The sequence below is a fragment of the Ambystoma mexicanum genome, chromosome 1p (genome assembly GCF_040938575.1).
Source record: "Ambystoma mexicanum isolate Mex_15411 chromosome 1p, UKY_AmexF1_1, whole genome shotgun sequence".
Lineage (NCBI taxonomy): Eukaryota > Metazoa > Chordata > Amphibia > Caudata > Ambystomatidae > Ambystoma > Ambystoma mexicanum.
In genome coordinates this window covers 1,474,648,330-1,474,664,806 of record NC_090921.1, presented here as the reverse complement: position 1 = coordinate 1,474,664,806, position 16,477 = coordinate 1,474,648,330, and the positions used below count along the sequence as shown (strand labels likewise).

General features: G+C 42.5%; 5 non-coding genes across 5 annotated transcripts; all 5 read right to left on the bottom strand.

Annotated features, from left to right (window-relative positions):
* Positions 1-372: 372 nt before the first annotated feature.
* TRNAI-AAU (transfer RNA isoleucine (anticodon AAU)) lies at positions 373-446 on the bottom strand. Its single transcript has one exon. It is a non-coding gene; the product is annotated as a tRNA-Ile (tRNA).
* A 1,069-nt stretch (positions 447-1,515) lies between these two features.
* Positions 1,516-1,589, bottom strand: TRNAI-AAU (transfer RNA isoleucine (anticodon AAU)). The gene has a single exon. It is a non-coding gene; the product is annotated as a tRNA-Ile (tRNA).
* An 8,727-nt stretch (positions 1,590-10,316) lies between these two features.
* Positions 10,317-10,390, bottom strand: TRNAI-AAU (transfer RNA isoleucine (anticodon AAU)). The gene has a single exon. It is a non-coding gene; the product is annotated as a tRNA-Ile (tRNA).
* A 725-nt stretch (positions 10,391-11,115) lies between these two features.
* On the bottom strand, positions 11,116-11,189 carry TRNAI-AAU (transfer RNA isoleucine (anticodon AAU)). The gene has a single exon. It is a non-coding gene; the product is annotated as a tRNA-Ile (tRNA).
* A 4,692-nt stretch (positions 11,190-15,881) lies between these two features.
* On the bottom strand, positions 15,882-15,955 carry TRNAI-AAU (transfer RNA isoleucine (anticodon AAU)). Its single transcript has one exon. It is a non-coding gene; the product is annotated as a tRNA-Ile (tRNA).
* Positions 15,956-16,477: the final 522 nt, after the last annotated feature.

Here is a 16,477-nt window from a genome sequence, read left to right as displayed (position 1 = left end):
TCAATCTCATGCTTCTGCAGAAATATTTCCCAAATTGACAAAGTGGCCAATACTGGGATCAAATTCGCTAACTTGGCGTGATTAGCACCATGCTCAGTCAGAAAAAGTAAGCCTTCTGACTGGAGCATAGGAGGGAGGCCAGTTGCAGGGGGGAGTTTTCTTCCCTTGAAAGAAAATGCCTAACTCATTCACAAATACAACCCTTATCCTCACAACAACATTAGTTATGTCCGCAGCAGTACTGACCCGTGACTATGTATGCACAGCTGCTTCCAACAAAACAGCAATCTTGTGTTAGTAACTCTAAAGCTGTGAGTGCCAATTGTGCATCAATCTCATCCTTCTGCAGAAATATTTCCCAAAATGACAAAGTGGCCAATACGGGGATCGAACCCGTGACCTTGGCGTTATTAGCACCACGCTCTAACCAACTGAGCTAACCAGTCAGCTGACAGGCATATTTCTGACTGGAGCATAAGAGGGAGGCCAGGTGCAGGGGGACTTTTTCTTCCCTTGGAAAAAAAATACCTAACTCATTCACACATAAAACCCTTATCCTCACAACAACCTAGAGAACAACTACATGTGATCTGAAGGAAATTCACGAATATGACAATTATCTTCAAACTGACTTGTAGCCTGCATCACATTTAAGTAGAACTGGGACAAAGTAGGTTAAATGCATCTCATTGGTCATTTCCCACAGCAGTACTGACCTGTGACCATTTATCGACTGCTGCTTCCAACAAAACGGCAAACTAGTCATAGTAAATATAAAGCTGTGGGTGGGAATTCTGCATCAATCTCATGCTTCTGCAGAAATATTTCCCAAATTGACAAAGTGGCCAATACTGGGATCAAATCCGCTAACTTGGCGTGATTAGCACCATGCTCAGTCAGAAAAAGTATGCCTTCTGACTGGAGCATAGGAGGGAGGCCAGTTGCAAGGGGGAGTTTTCTTCCCTTGAAAGAAAATGCCTAACTCATTCACAAATACAACCCTTATCCTCACAACAACATTGGTTATGTCCCGCAGCAGTACTGACCCGCGATCATGTATGCACAGCTGCTTCCAACAAAACAGCAATCTTGTGTTAGTAACTCTAGAGCTGTGAGTGCCAATTCTGCATCAATCTCATGCTTCTGAGGAAATATTTCCCAAAATGACAAGGAGGCCAATACGGGGACCGTGACCTTGCCATTATTAGCACCACGCTCTAACCAAATGAGCTAAACAGCCAGCTGAGAGTTTTGTTTCTGACTCAAGCATAAGCAGGAGGCCAGTTGTAGGGGGATGTTTTCTTCCCTTGGAAAAAAAATGCCTAACTCATTCACAAATACAACCCTTATCCTCACAACAACATTGGTTATGTCCGCAGCAGTACTGACCCGTGACTATGTATGCACAGCTGCTTCCAACAAAACAGCAATCTTGTGTTAGTAACTCTAAAGTTGTGAGTGCCAATTCTGCATCAATCTCATCCTTCTGCAGAAATATTTCCCAAAATGACAAAGTGGCCAATACGGGGATCGAACCCGTGACCTTGGCATTATTAGCACCAAGCTCTAACCAACTGAGCTAACCGGCCAGCTGAGAGTCTTTTTCCCTTGAAAAAAAATGCCTAACTCATTCACACATAAAACCCTTATCCTCACAACAACCTAAAGAAAAACTACATGTGATCTGAAGGAAATTCATGAATATGACAATTATCTTCAAACTGACTTGTAGCCTGCATCACATTTAAGTAGAACTGGGACAAAGAAGGTTAAATGCATCTCATTGGTCATTTCCCACAGCAGTACTGACCTGTGACCATTTATGGACTGCTGCTTCCAACAAAACAGGCAACTTGTCATAGTAAATCTAAAGCTGTGGGTGGGAATTCTGCATCAAACTCATGCTTCTGCAGAAATATTTCCCAAATTGACAAAGTGGCCAATACTGGGATCAAATTTGCTAACTTGGCGTGATTAGCACCATGCTCAGTCAGAAAAGGTATGCCTTCTGACTGGAGCATAGGAGGGAGGCCAGTTGCAGGGGGGAGTTTTCTTCCCTTGAAAGAAAATGCCTAACTCATTCACAAATACAACCCTTATCCTCACAACAACATTGGTTATGTCCGCAGTAGTACTGACCCGTGACTATGTATGCACAGCTGCTTCCAACAAAACAGCAATCTTGTGTTAGAAACTCTAAAGCTGTGAGTGCCAATTCTGCATCAATCTCATCCTTCTGCAGAAATATTTCCCAAAATGACAAAGTGGCCAATACGGCGTTATTAGCACCACGATCTAACCAACTGAGCTAACCGACCAGCGGAGAGTCCTGTTTCTGACTGGAGCATAAGAGGGAGGCCAGTTGCAGGGGGATTTTTTCTTCCCTTGGAAAAAAAATGCCTAAGCCATTCACACATAAAACCCTTATCCTCACAACAACCTAAAGAAAAACTACATGTGATCTGAAGGAAATTCATGAATATGACAATTATCTTCAAACTGACGTGTAGCCTGCATCACATTTAAGTAGAACTGGGACAAAGAAGGTTAAATGCATCTCATTGGTCATTTCCCACAGCAATAGTGACCTGTGACCATTTATGGACTGCTGCTTCCAACAAAACAGCAAACTAGTCATAGTAAATCTAAAGCTGTGGGTGGGAATTCTGCATCAATCTCATGCTTCTGCAGAAATATTTCCCAAATTGACAAAGTGGCCAATACTGGGATCAAATCCGCTAACTTGGCGTGATTAGCACCATGCTCAGTCAGAAAAAGTATGCCTTCTGACTGGAGCATAGGAGGGAGGCCAGTTGCAGGGGGGAGTTTTCTTCCCTTGAAAGAAAATGCCTAACTCATTCACAAATACAACCCTTATCCTCACAACAACATTGGTTATGTCCTGCAGCAGTACTGACCCGTGACCATGTATGCATAGCTGCTTCCAACAAAACAGCAATCTTGTGTTAGTAAATCTAAAGCTGTGAGTGCCAATTCTGCATCAATCTCATCCTTCTGCAGAAATATTTCCCAAAATGACAAAGTGGCCAATACGGGGATCAAACCCGTGACCTTGGCATTATTAGCACCACGCTCAAACCAACTGAGCTAACCGGCCAGCTGAGAGTCTTTTTCCCTTGGGAAAAAAATGCCTAACTCATTCACACATAAAACCCTTATCCTCACAACAACCTAAAGAAAAACTACATGTGATCTGAAGGAAATTCATGAATATGACAATTATCTTCAAACTGACTTGTAGCCTGCATCACATTTAAGTAGAACTGGGACAAAGAAGGTTAAATGCATCTCATTGGTCATTTCCCACAGCAGTACTGACCTGTGACCATTTATGGACTGCTGCTTCCAACAAAACAGCAAACTTGTCATAGTAAATCTAAAGCTGTGGGTGGGAATTCTGCATCAATCTCATGCTTCTGCAGAAACAGCCAGCTGAAAGTTTTGTTTCTTACTCAAGCATAAGCAGGAGGCCAGTTGTAGGGGGATGTTTTCTTCCCTTGGAAAAAAAATGCCTAACTCATTCACACAGACAACCCTTATCCTCACAACAACCTAAAGAAAAACTCCATGTGATCTGAAGGAAATTCATGAATATTACAATTATCTTCAAACTGACTTGTGGCCTGCATCACATTTAAGTAGTACTGCGACAAAGAAGGTTAAATGCATCTCATTGGTCATTTCCCACAGCAGTACTGACCTGTGACCATTTATGGACTGCTGCTTCCAACAAAACAGCAAACTTGTCATAGTAAATCTAAAGCTGTGGGTGGGAATTCTGCATCAATCTAATGCTTCTGCAGACATTTTTCCCAAATTGACAAAGTGGCCAATACTGGGATCAAATTCGCTAATGGCGTGATTAGCACCATGCTCAGTCAGAAAAAGTATGCTTCTGACTGGAGCATAGGAGGGAGGTCAGTTGCAGGGGGGAGTTTTCTTTCCTTGAAAGAAAATGCCTAACTCATTCACAAATACAACCCTTATCCTCACAACAACATTGGTTATGTCCGCAGCAGTACTGACCCGTGACTATGTATGCACAGCTGCTTCCAACAAAACAGCAAACTTGTGTTAGTAACTCTAAAGCTGTGAGTGCCAATTCTGCATCAATCTCATCCTTCTGCAGAAATATTTCCCAAAATGACAAAGTGGCCAATACGGGGATCGAACCAGTGACCTTGGCGTTATTAGCACATCGCTCTAACCAACTGAGCTAACCGGCCAGCTGAGAGGCATATTTCTGACTGGACCATAAGAGGGAGGCCAGTTGCAGGGGGATTTTTTCTTCCCTTGGAAAAAAAATGCCTAACTCATTCACACTTAAAACCCTTATCCTCACAACAACCTAAAGAAAAACTACATGTGATCTGAAGGAAATTCATGAATATGACAATTATCTTCAAACTGACTTGTAGCCTGCATCACATTTAAGTAGAACTGGGACAAAGAAGGTTAAATGCATCTCATTGGTCATTTCCCACAGCAGTACTGACCTGTGACCATTTATGGACTGCTGCTTCCAACAAAACAGCAAACTAGTCATAGTAAATCTGAAGCTGTGGGTGGGAATTCTGCATCAATCTCATGCTTCTGCAGAAATATTTCCCAAATTGACAAAGTGGCCAATACTGGGATCAAATTCGCTAACTTGGCTTTATTAGCACCATGCTCAGTCAGAAAAAGTATGCCTTCTGACTGGAGCATAGGAGGGAGGCCAGTTGCAGGGGGGAGTTTTCTTCCTTTGAAAGAAAATGCCTAACTCATTCACAAATACAACCCTTATCCTCACAACAACATTGGTTATGTCCGCAGCAGTACTGACCCGTGACTATGTATGCACAGCTGCTTCCAACAAAACAGCAATCTTGTGTTAGTAACTCTAAAGCTGTGAGTGCCAATTCTGCATCAATCTCATCCTTCTGCAGAAATATTTCCCAAAATGACAAAGTGGCCAATACGGGGATCAAACCCGTGACCTTGGCATTATTAGCACCACGCTCAAACCAACTGAGCTAACCGGCCAGCTGAGAGTCTTTTTCCCTTGGGAAAAAAATGCCTAACTCATTCACACATAAAACCCTTATCCTCACAACAACCTAAAGAAAAACTACATGTGATCTGAAGGAAATTCATGAATATGACAATTATCTTCAAACTGACTTGTAGCCTGCATCACATTTAAGTAGAACTGGGACAAAGAAGGTTAAATGCATCTCATTGGTCATTTCCCACAGCAGTACTGACCTGTGACCATTTATGGACTGCTGCTTCCAACAAAACAGCAAACTTGTCATAGTAAATCTAAAGCTGTGGGTGGGAATTCTGCATCAATCTCATGCTTCTGCAGAAACAGCCAGCTGAAAGTTTTGTTTCTTACTCAAGCATAAGCAGGAGGCCAGTTGTAGGGGGATGTTTTCTTCCCTTGGAAAAAAAATGCCTAACTCATTCACACAGACAACCCTTATCCTCACAACAACCTAAAGAAAAACTCCATGTGATCTGAAGGAAATTCATGAATATTACAATTATCTTCAAACTGACTTGTGGCCTGCATCACATTTAAGTAGTACTGCGACAAAGAAGGTTAAATGCATCTCATTGGTCATTTCCCACAGCAGTACTGACCTGTGACCATTTATGGACTGCTGCTTCCAACAAAACAGCAAACTTGTCATAGTAAATCTAAAGCTGTGGGTGGGAAGTCTGCATCAATCTAATGCTTCTGCAGACATTTTTCCCAAATTGACAAAGTGGCCAATACTGGGATCAAATTCGCTAATGGCGTGATTAGCACCATGCTCAGTCAGAAAAAGTATGCTTCTGACTGGAGCATAGGAGGGAGGTCAGTTGCAGGGGGGAGTTTTCTTTCCTTGAAAGAAAATGCCTAACTCATTCACAAATACAACCCTTATCCTCACAACAACATTGGTTATGTCCGCAGCAGTACTGACCCGTGACTATGTATGCACAGCTGCTTCCAACAAAACAGCAAACTTGTGTTAGTAACTCTAAAGCTGTGAGTGCCAATTCTGCATCAATCTCATCCTTCTGCAGAAATATTTCCCAAAATGACAAAGTGGCCAATACGGGGATCGAACCAGTGACCTTGGCGTTATTAGCACATCGCTCTAACCAACTGAGCTAACCGGCCAGCTGAGAGGCATATTTCTGACTGGACCATAAGAGGGAGGCCAGTTGCAGGGGGATTTTTTCTTCCCTTGGAAAAAAAATGCCTAACTCATTCACACTTAAAACCCTTATCCTCACAACAACCTAAAGAAAAACTACATGTGATCTGAAGGAAATTCATGAATATGACAATTATCTTCAAACTGACTTGTAGCCTGCATCACATTTAAGTAGAACTGGGACAAAGAAGGTTAAATGCATCTCATTGGTCATTTCCCACAGCAGTACTGACCTGTGACCATTTATGGACTGCTGCTTCCAACAAAACAGCAAACTAGTCATAGTAAATCTGAAGCTGTGGGTGGGAATTCTGCATCAATCTCATGCTTCTGCAGAAATATTTCCCAAATTGACAAAGTGGCCAATACTGGGATCAAATTCGCTAACTTGGCTTTATTAGCACCATGCTCAGTCAGAAAAAGTATGCCTTCTGACTGGAGCATAGGAGGGAGGCCAGTTGCAGGGGGGAGTTTTCTTCCTTTGAAAGAAAATGCCTAACTCATTCACAAATACAACCCTTATCCTCACAACAACATTGGTTATGTCCGCAGCAGTACTGACCCGTGACTATGTATGCACAGCTGCTTCCAACAAAACAGCAATCTTGTGTTAGTAACTCTAAAGCTGTGAGTGCCAATTCTGCATCAATCTCATCCTTCTGCAGAAATATTTCCCAAAATGACAAAGTGGGGAATACGGGGATCGAACCCGTGACCTTGGGGTTATTAGCACCACGCTCTAACCAACTGAGCTAACTGGCCAGCTGAGAGTCTTTTTCCCTTGGAAAAAAATGCCTAACTCATTCACACATAAAACCCTTATCCTCACAACAACCTAAAGAAAAACTACATGTGATCTGAAGGAAATTCATGAATATGACAATTATCTTCAAACTGACTTGTAGCCTGCATCACATTTAAGTAGAACTGGGACAAAGAAGGTTAAATGCATCTCATTGGTCATTTCCCACAGCAGTACTGACCTGTGACCATTTATGGACTGCTGCTTCCAACAAAACAGCAAACTAGTCATAGTAAATCTGAAGCTGTGGGTGGGAATTCTGCATCAATCTCATGCTTCTGCAGAAATATTTCCCAAATTGACAAAGTGGCCAATACTGGGATCAAATTCGCTAACTTGGCTTTATTAGCACCATGCTCAGTCAGAAAAAGTATGCCTTCTGACTGGAGCATAGGAGGGAGGCCAGTTGCAGGGGGGAGTTTTCTTCCTTTGAAAGAAAATGCCTAACTCATTCACAAATACAACCCTTATCCTCACAACAACATTGGTTATGTCCGCAGCAGTACTGACCCGTGACTATGTATGCACAGCTGCTTCCAACAAAACAGCAATCTTGTGTTAGTAACTCTAAAGCTGTGAGTGCCAATTCTGCATCAATCTCATCCTTCTGCAGAAATATTTCCCAAAATGACAAAGTGGGGAATACGGGGATCGAACCCGTGACCTTGGGGTTATTAGCACCACGCTCTAACCAACTGAGCTAACCGGCCAGCTGAGAGTCTTTTTCCCTTGGAAAAAAATGCCTAACTCATTCACACATAAAACCCTTATCCTCACAACAACCTAAAGAAAAACTACATGTGATCTGAAGGAAATTCATGAATATGACAATTATCTTCAAACTGACTTGTAGCCTGCATCACATTTAAGTAGAACTGGGACAAAGAAGGTTAAATGCATCTCATTGGTCATTTCCCACAGCAGTACTGACCTGTGACCATTTATGGACTGCTGCTTCCAACAAAACAGCAAACTAGTCATAGTAAATATAAAGCTGTGGGTGGGAATTCTGCATCAATCTCATGCTTCTGCAGAAATATTTCCCAAATTGACAAAGTGGCCAATACTGGGATCAAATTCGCTAACTTGGCGTGATTAGCACCATGCTCAGTCAGAAAAAGTAAGCCTTCTGACTGGAGCATAGGAGGGAGGCCAGTTGCAGGGGGGAGCTTTCTTCCCTTGAAAGAAAATGCCTAACTCATTCACAAATACAACACTTATCCTCACAACAACATTGGTTATGTCCCACAGCAGTACTGACCCGTGACCATGTATGCATAGCTGCTTCCAACAAAACAGCAATCTTGTGTTAGTAAATCTAAAGCTGTGAGTGCCAATTCTGCATCAATCTCATCCTTCTGCAGAAATATTTCCCAAAATGACAAAGTGGCCAATACGGGGATCAAACCCGTGACCTTGGCATTATTAGCACCACGCTCAAACCAACTGAGCTAACCGGCCAGCTGAGAGTCTTTTTCCCTTGGGAAAAAAATGCCTAACTCATTCACACATAAAACCCTTATCCTCACAACAACCTAAAGAAAAACTACATGTGATCTGAAGGAAATTCATGAATATGACAATTATCTTCAAACTGACTTGTAGCCTGCATCACATTTAAGTAGAACTGGGACAAAGAAGGTTAAATGCATCTCATTGGTCATTTCCCACAGCAGTACTGACCTGTGACCATTTATGGACTGCTGCTTCCAACAAAACAGCAAACTTGTCATAGTAAATCTAAAGCTGTGGGTGGGAATTCTGCATCAATCTCATGCTTCTGCAGAAACAGCCAGCTGAAAGTTTTGTTTCTTACTCAAGCATAAGCAGGAGGCCAGTTGTAGGGGGATGTTTTCTTCCCTTGGAAAAAAAATGCCTAACTCATTCACACAGACAACCCTTATCCTCACAACAACCTAAAGAAAAACTCCATGTGATCTGAAGGAAATTCATGAATATTACAATTATCTTCAAACTGACTTGTGGCCTGCATCACATTTAAGTAGTACTGCGACAAAGAAGGTTAAATGCATCTCATTGGTCATTTCCCACAGCAGTACTGACCTGTGACCATTTATGGACTGCTGCTTCCAACAAAACAGCAAACTTGTCATAGTAAATCTAAAGCTGTGGGTGGGAATTCTGCATCAATCTAATGCTTCTGCAGACATTTTTCCCAAATTGACAAAGTGGCCAATACTGGGATCAAATTCGCTAACTTGGCGTGATTAGCACCATGCTCAGTCAGAAAAAGTATGCTTCTGACTGGAGCATAGGAGGGAGGTCAGTTGCAGGGGGGAGTTTTCTTTCCTTGAAAGAAAATGCCTAACTCATTCACAAATACAACCCTTATCCTCACAACAACATTGGTTATGTCCGCAGCAGTACTGACCCGTGACTATGTATGCACAGCTGCTTCCAACAAAACAGCAAACTTGTGTTAGTAACTCTAAAGCTGTGAGTGCCAATTCTGCATCAATCTCATCCTTCTGCAGAAATATTTCCCAAAATGACAAAGTGGCCACCCGTGACCTTGGCGTTATTAGCACAACGCTCTAACCAACTGAGCTAACCGGCCAGCTGAGAGGCATATTTCTGACTGGACCATAAGAGGGAGGCCAGTTGCAGGGGGATTTTTTCTTCCCTTGGAAAAAAAATGCCTAACTCATTCACACATAAAACCCTTATCCTCACAACAACCTAAAGAAAAACTACATGTGATCTGAAGGAAATTCATAAATATGACAATTATCTTCAAACTGACTTGTAGCCTGCATCACATTTAAGTAGAACTGGGACAAAGAAGGTTAAATGCATCTCATTGGTCATTTCCCACAGCAGTACTGACCTGTGACCATTTATGGACTGCTGCTTCCAACAAAACAGGAAACTAGTCATAGTAAGTCTAAAGCTGTGGGTGGGAATTCTGCATCAATCTCATGCTTCTGCAGAAATATTTCCCAAATTGACAAAGAGGCCAATACTGGGATCAAATTCGCTAACTTGGCGTGATTAGCACAATGCTCAGTCAGAAAAAGAACGCCTTCTGACTGGAGCATAGGAGGGAGGCCAGTTGCGGGGGGAGTTTACTTCCCTTGAAAGAACATGCCTAACTCATTCACAAATACAACCCTTATCCTCACAACAACATTGGTTATGTCCGCAGCAGTACTGACCCGTGACTATGTATGCACAGCTGCTTCCAACAAAACAGCAATCTTGTGTTAGAAACTCTAAAGCTGTGAGTGCCAATTCTGCATCAATCTCATCCTTCTGCAGAAATACTTCCCAAAATGACAAAGTGGCCAATACGGGGATCGAACCCGTGACCTTGGCGTTATTAGCACCACACTCTAACCAACTGAGCTAACCGGCCAGCTGAGATGCATATTTCTAACTGGAGCATAAGAGGGAGGCCAGTTGCAGGGGGATTTTTTCTTCCCTTGGAAAAAAAATGCCTAACTCATTCACACATAAAACCCTTATCCTCACAACAACCTAAAGAAAAACTACATGTGATCTGAAGGAAATTCACGAATATGACAATTATCTTCAAACTGACTTGTAGCCTGCATCACATTTAAGTAGAACTGGGACAAAGAAGGTTAAATGCATCTCATTGGCCATTTCCCACAGCAGTACTGACCTGTGACCATTTATGGACTGCTGCTTCCAACAAAACAGGAAACTAGTCATAGTAAATCTAAAGCTGTGGGTGGGAATTCTGCATCAATCTCATGCTTCTGCAGAAATATTTCCCAAATTGACAAAGTGGCCAATACTGGGATCAAATTCGCTAACTTGGCGTGATTAGCACCATGCTCAGTCAGAAAAAGTATGCCTTCTGACTGGAGCATAGGAGGGAGGCCAGTTGCAGGGGGGAGTTTTCTTCCCTTGAAAGAAAATGCCTAACTCATTCACAAATACAACCCTTATCCTCACAACAACATTAGTTATGTCCGCAGCAGTACTGACCCGTGACTATGTATGCACAGCTGCTCCCAACAAAACAGCAATCTTGTGTTAGTAACTCTAAAGCTGTGAGTGCCTATTGTGCATCAATCTCATCCTTCTGCAGAAATATTTCCCAAAATTACAAAGTGGCCAATACGGGGATCGAACCCGTGACCTTGGCGTTATTAGCACCACGCTCTAACCAACTGAGCTAACCGGCCAGCTGAGAGGCATATTTCTGACTGGAGCATAAGAGGGAGGCCAGGTGCAGGGGGACTTTTTCTTCCCTTGGAAAAAAAATACCTAACTCATTCACACATAAAACCCTTATCCTCACAACAACCTAAAGAAAAACTACATATGATCTGAAGGAAATTCACGAATATGACAATTATCTTCAAACTGACTTGTAGCCTGCATCACATTTAAGTAGAACTGGGACAAAGAAGGTTAAATGCATCTCATTGGTCATTTCCCACAGCAGTACTGACCTGTGACCATTTATGGACTGCTGCTTCCAACAAAACAGCAAACTAGTCATAGTAAATATAAAGCTGTGGGTGGGAATTCTGCATCAATCTCATGCTTCTGCAGAAATATTTCCCAAATTGACAAAGTGGCCAATACTGGGATCAAATCCGCTAACTTGGCGTGATTAGCACCATGCTCAGTCAGAAAAAGTATGCCTTCTGACTGGAGCATAGGAGGGAGGCCAGTTGCAGGGGGGAGTTTTCTTCCCTTGAAAGAAAATGCCTAACTCATTCACAAATACAACCCTTATCCTCACAACAACATTGGTTATGTCCCGCAGCAGTACTGACCCGTGACCATGTATGCACAGCTGCTTCCAACAAAACAGCAATCTTGTGTTAGTAACTCTAAAGCTGTGAGTGCCAATTCTGCATCAATCTCATGCTTCTGCAGAAATATTTCCCAAAATGACAAGGAGGCCAATACGGGGACCCGTGACCTTGCCATTATTAGCACCACGCTCTAACCAAATGAGCTAAACAGCCAGCTGAGAGTTTTGTTTCTGACTCAAGCATAAGCAGGAGGCCAGTTGTAGGGGGATGTTTTCTTCCCTTGGAAAACAAATGCCTAACTCATTCACACAGACAACCCTTATCCTCACAACAACCTAAAGAAAAACTCCATGTGATCTGAAGGAAATTCATGAATATTACAATTATCTTCAAACTGACTTGTGGCCTGCATCACATTTAAGTAGTACTGCGACAAAGAAGGTTAAATGCATCTCATTGGTCATTTCCCACAGCAGTACTGACCTGTGACCATTTATGGACTGCTGCTTCCAACAAAACAGCAAACTAGTCATAGTAAATCTAAAGCTGTGGGTGGGAATACTGCATCAATCTCATGCTTCTGCAGAAATATTTCCCAAATTGACAAAGTGGCCAATACTGGGATCAAATTCGCTAACTTGGCGTGATTAGCACCATGCTCAGTCAGAAAAAGTATGCCTTCTGACTGGAGCATAGGAGGGAGGCCAGTTGCAGGGGGGAGTTTTCTTCCCTTGAAAGAAAATGCCTAACTCATTCACAAATACAACCCTTATCCTCACAACAACATTGGTTATGTCCCGCAGCAGTACTGACCCGTGACCATGTATGCACAGCTGCTTCCAACAAAACAGCAATCTTGTGTTAGTAACTCTAAAGCTGTGAGTGCCAATTCTGCATCAATCTCATGCTTCTGCAGAAATATTTCCCAAAATGACAAGGAGGCCAATACGGGGATCGAACCCGTGACCTTGCCATTATTAGCACCACGCTCTAACCAAATGAGCTAATCAGCCAGCTGAGAGTTTTGTTTCTGACTCAAGCATAAGCAGGAGGCCAGTTGTAGGGGGATGTTTTCTTCCCTTGGAAAAAAAATGCCTAACTCATTCACACAGACAACCCTTATCCTCACAACAACCTAAAGAAAAACTCCATGTGATCTGAAGGAAATTCATGAATATTACAATTATCTTCAAACTGACTTGTGGCCTGCATCACATTTAAGTAGTACTGCGACAAAGAAGGCTATATGCATCTCATTGGTCATTTCCCACAGCAGTACTGACCTGTGACCATTTATGGACTGCTGCTTCCAACAAAACAGCAAACTTGTCATAGTAAATGTAAAGCTGTGGGTGGGAATTCTGCATCAATCTAATGCTTCTGCAGACATTTTTCCCAAATTGACAAAGTGGCCAATACTGGGATCAAATTCGCTAACTTGGCGTGATTAGCACCATGCTCAGTCAGAAAAAGTATGCTTCTGACTGGAGCATAGGAGGGAGGTCAGTTGCAGGGGGGAGTTTTCTTTCCTTGAAAGAAAATGCCTAACTCATTCACAAATACAACCCTTATCCTCACAACAACATTGGTTATGTCCGCAGCAGTACTGACCCGTGACTATGTATGCACAGCTGCTTCCAACAAAACAGCAATCTTGTGTTAGTAACTCTAAAGCTGTGAGTGCCAATTCTGCATCAATCTCATCCTTCTGCAGAAATATTTCCCAAAATGACAAAGTGGCCAATACGGGGATCGAACCCGTGACCTTGGCGTTATTAGCACAACTAACCAACTGAGCTAACCAGCCAGCTGAGAGGCATATTTCTGACTGGACCATAAGAGGGAGGCCAGTTGCAGGGGGATTTTTTCTTCCCTTGGAAAAAAATGCCTAACTCATTCACACATAAAACCCTTATCCTCACAACAACCTAAAGAAAAACTACATGTGATCTGAAGGAAATTCATGAATATGACAATTATCTTCAAACTGACTTGTAGCCTGCATCACATTTAAGTAGAACTGGGACAAAGAAGGTCAAATGCATCTCATTGGTCATTTCCCACAGCAGTACTGACCTGTGACCATTTATGGACTGCTGCTTCCAACAAAACAGCAAACTAGTCATAGTAAATCTAAAGCTGTGGGTGGGAATTCTGCATCAATCTCATGCTTCTGCAGAAATATTTCCCAAATTGACAAAGTGGCCAATACTGGGATCAAATTCGCTAACTTGGCTTTATTAGCGCCATGCTCAGTCAGAAAAAGTATGCCTTCTGACTGGAGCATAGGAGGGAGGCCAGTTGCAGGGGGGAGTTTTCTTCCCTTGAAAGAAAATGCCTAACTCATTCACAAATACAACCCTTATCCTCACAACAACATTGGTTATGTCCCGCAGCAGTACTGACCCGTGACCATGTATGCACAGCTGCTTCCAACAAAACAGCAATCTTGTGTTAGTAACTCTAAAGCTGTGAGTGCCAATTCTGCATCAATCTCATGCTTCTGCAGAAATATTTCCCAAAATGACAAGGAGGCCAATACGGGGACCAGTGACCTTGCCATTATTAGCACCACGCTCTAACCAAATGAGCTAAACAGCCAGCTGAGAGTTTTGTTTCTGACTCAAGCATAAGCAGGAGGCCAGTTGTAGGGGGATGTTTTCTTCCCTTGGAAAAAAAATGCCTAACTCATTCACACAGACAACCCTTATCCTCACAACAACCTAAAGAAAAACTCCATGTGATCTGAAGGAAATTCATGAATATTACAATTATCTTCAAACTGACTTGTGGCCTGCATCACATTTAAGTAGTACTGCGACAAAGAAGGTTAAATGCATCTCATTGGTCATTTCCCACAGCAGTACTGACCTGTGACCATTTATGGACTGCTGCTTCCAACAAAACAGCAAACTTGTCATAGTAAATCTAAAGCTGTGGGTGGGAATTCTGCATCAATCTAATGCTTCTGCAGACATTTTTCCCAAATTGACAAAGTGGCCAATACTGGGATCAAATTCGCTAACTTGCCGTGATTAGCACCATGCTCAGTCAGAAAAAGTATGCTTCTGACTGGAGCATAGGAGGGAGGTCAGTTGCAGGGGGGAGTTTTCTTTCCTTGAAAGAAAATGCCTAACTCATTCACAAATACAACCCTTATCCTCACAACAACATTGGTTATGTCCGCAGCAGTACTGACCCGTGACTATGTATGCACAGCTGCTTCCAACAAAACAGCAAACTTGTGTTAGTAACTCTAAAGCTGTGAGTGCCAATTCTGCATCAATCTCATCCTTCTGCAGAAATATTTCCCAAAATGACAAAGTGGCCACCCGTGACCTTGGCGTTATTAGCACAACGCTCTAACCAACTGAGCTAACCGGTCAGCTGAGAGGCATATTTCTGACTGGACCATAGGAGGGAGGCCAGTTGCAGGGGGATTTTTTCTTCCCTTGGAAAAAAAATGCCTAACTCATTCACACATAAAACCCTTATCCTCACAACAACCTAAAGAAAAACTACATGTGATCTGAAGGAAATTCATAAATATGACAATTATCTTCAAACTGACTTGTAGCCTGCATCACATTTAAGTAGAACTGGGACAAAGAAGGTTAAATGCATCTCATTGGTCATTTCCCACAGCAGTACTGACCTGTGACCATTTATGGACTGCTGCTTCCAACAAAACAGCAAACTAGTCATAGTAAATCTAAAGCTGTGGGTGGGAATTCTGCATCAATCTCATGCTTCTGCCGAAATATTTCCCAAATTGACAAAGTGGCCAATACTGGGATCAAATTCGCTAACTTGGCTTTATTAGCACCATGCTCAGTCAGAAAAAGTATGCCTTCTGACTGGAGCATAGGAGGGAGGCCAGTTGCAGGGGGGAGTTTTCTTCCTTTGAAAGAAAATGCCTAACTCATTCACAAATACAACCCTTATCCTCACAACAACATTGGTTATGTCCGCAGTAGTACTGACCCGTGACTATGTATGCACAGTTGCTTCCAACAAAACAGCAATCTTGTGTTAGTAACTCTAAAGCTGTGAGTGCCAATTCTGCATCAATCTCATCCTTCTGCAGAAATATTTCCCAAAATGACAAAGTGGCCAATACGGGGATCGAACCCGTGACCTTGGCGTTATTAGCACCACGCTCTAACCAACTGAGCTAACCGGCCAGCTGAGAGTCTTTTTCCCTTGGAAAAAAATGCCTAACTCATTCACACATAAAACCCTTATCCTCACAACAACCTAAAGAAAAACTACATGTGATCTGAAGGAAATTCATGAATATGACAATTATCTTCAAACTGACTTGTAGCCTGCATCACATTTAAGTAGAACTGGGACAAAGAAGGTTAAATGCATCTCATTGGTCATTTCCCACAGCAGTACTGACCTGTGACCATTTATGGACTGCTGCTTCCAACAAAACAGCAAACTTGTCATAGTAAATCTAAAGCTGTGGGTGGGAATTCTGCATCAATCTCATGCTTCTGCAGAAATATTTCCCAAATTGACAAAGTGGCCAATACTGGGATCAAATTCGCTAACTTGGCGTGATTAGCACAATGCTCAGTCAGAAAAAGAACGCCTTCTGACTGGAGCATAGGAGGGAGGCCAGTTGCGGGGGGAGTTTACTTCCCTTGAAAGAAAATGCCTAACTCATTCACAAATACAACCCTTATCCTCACAACAAC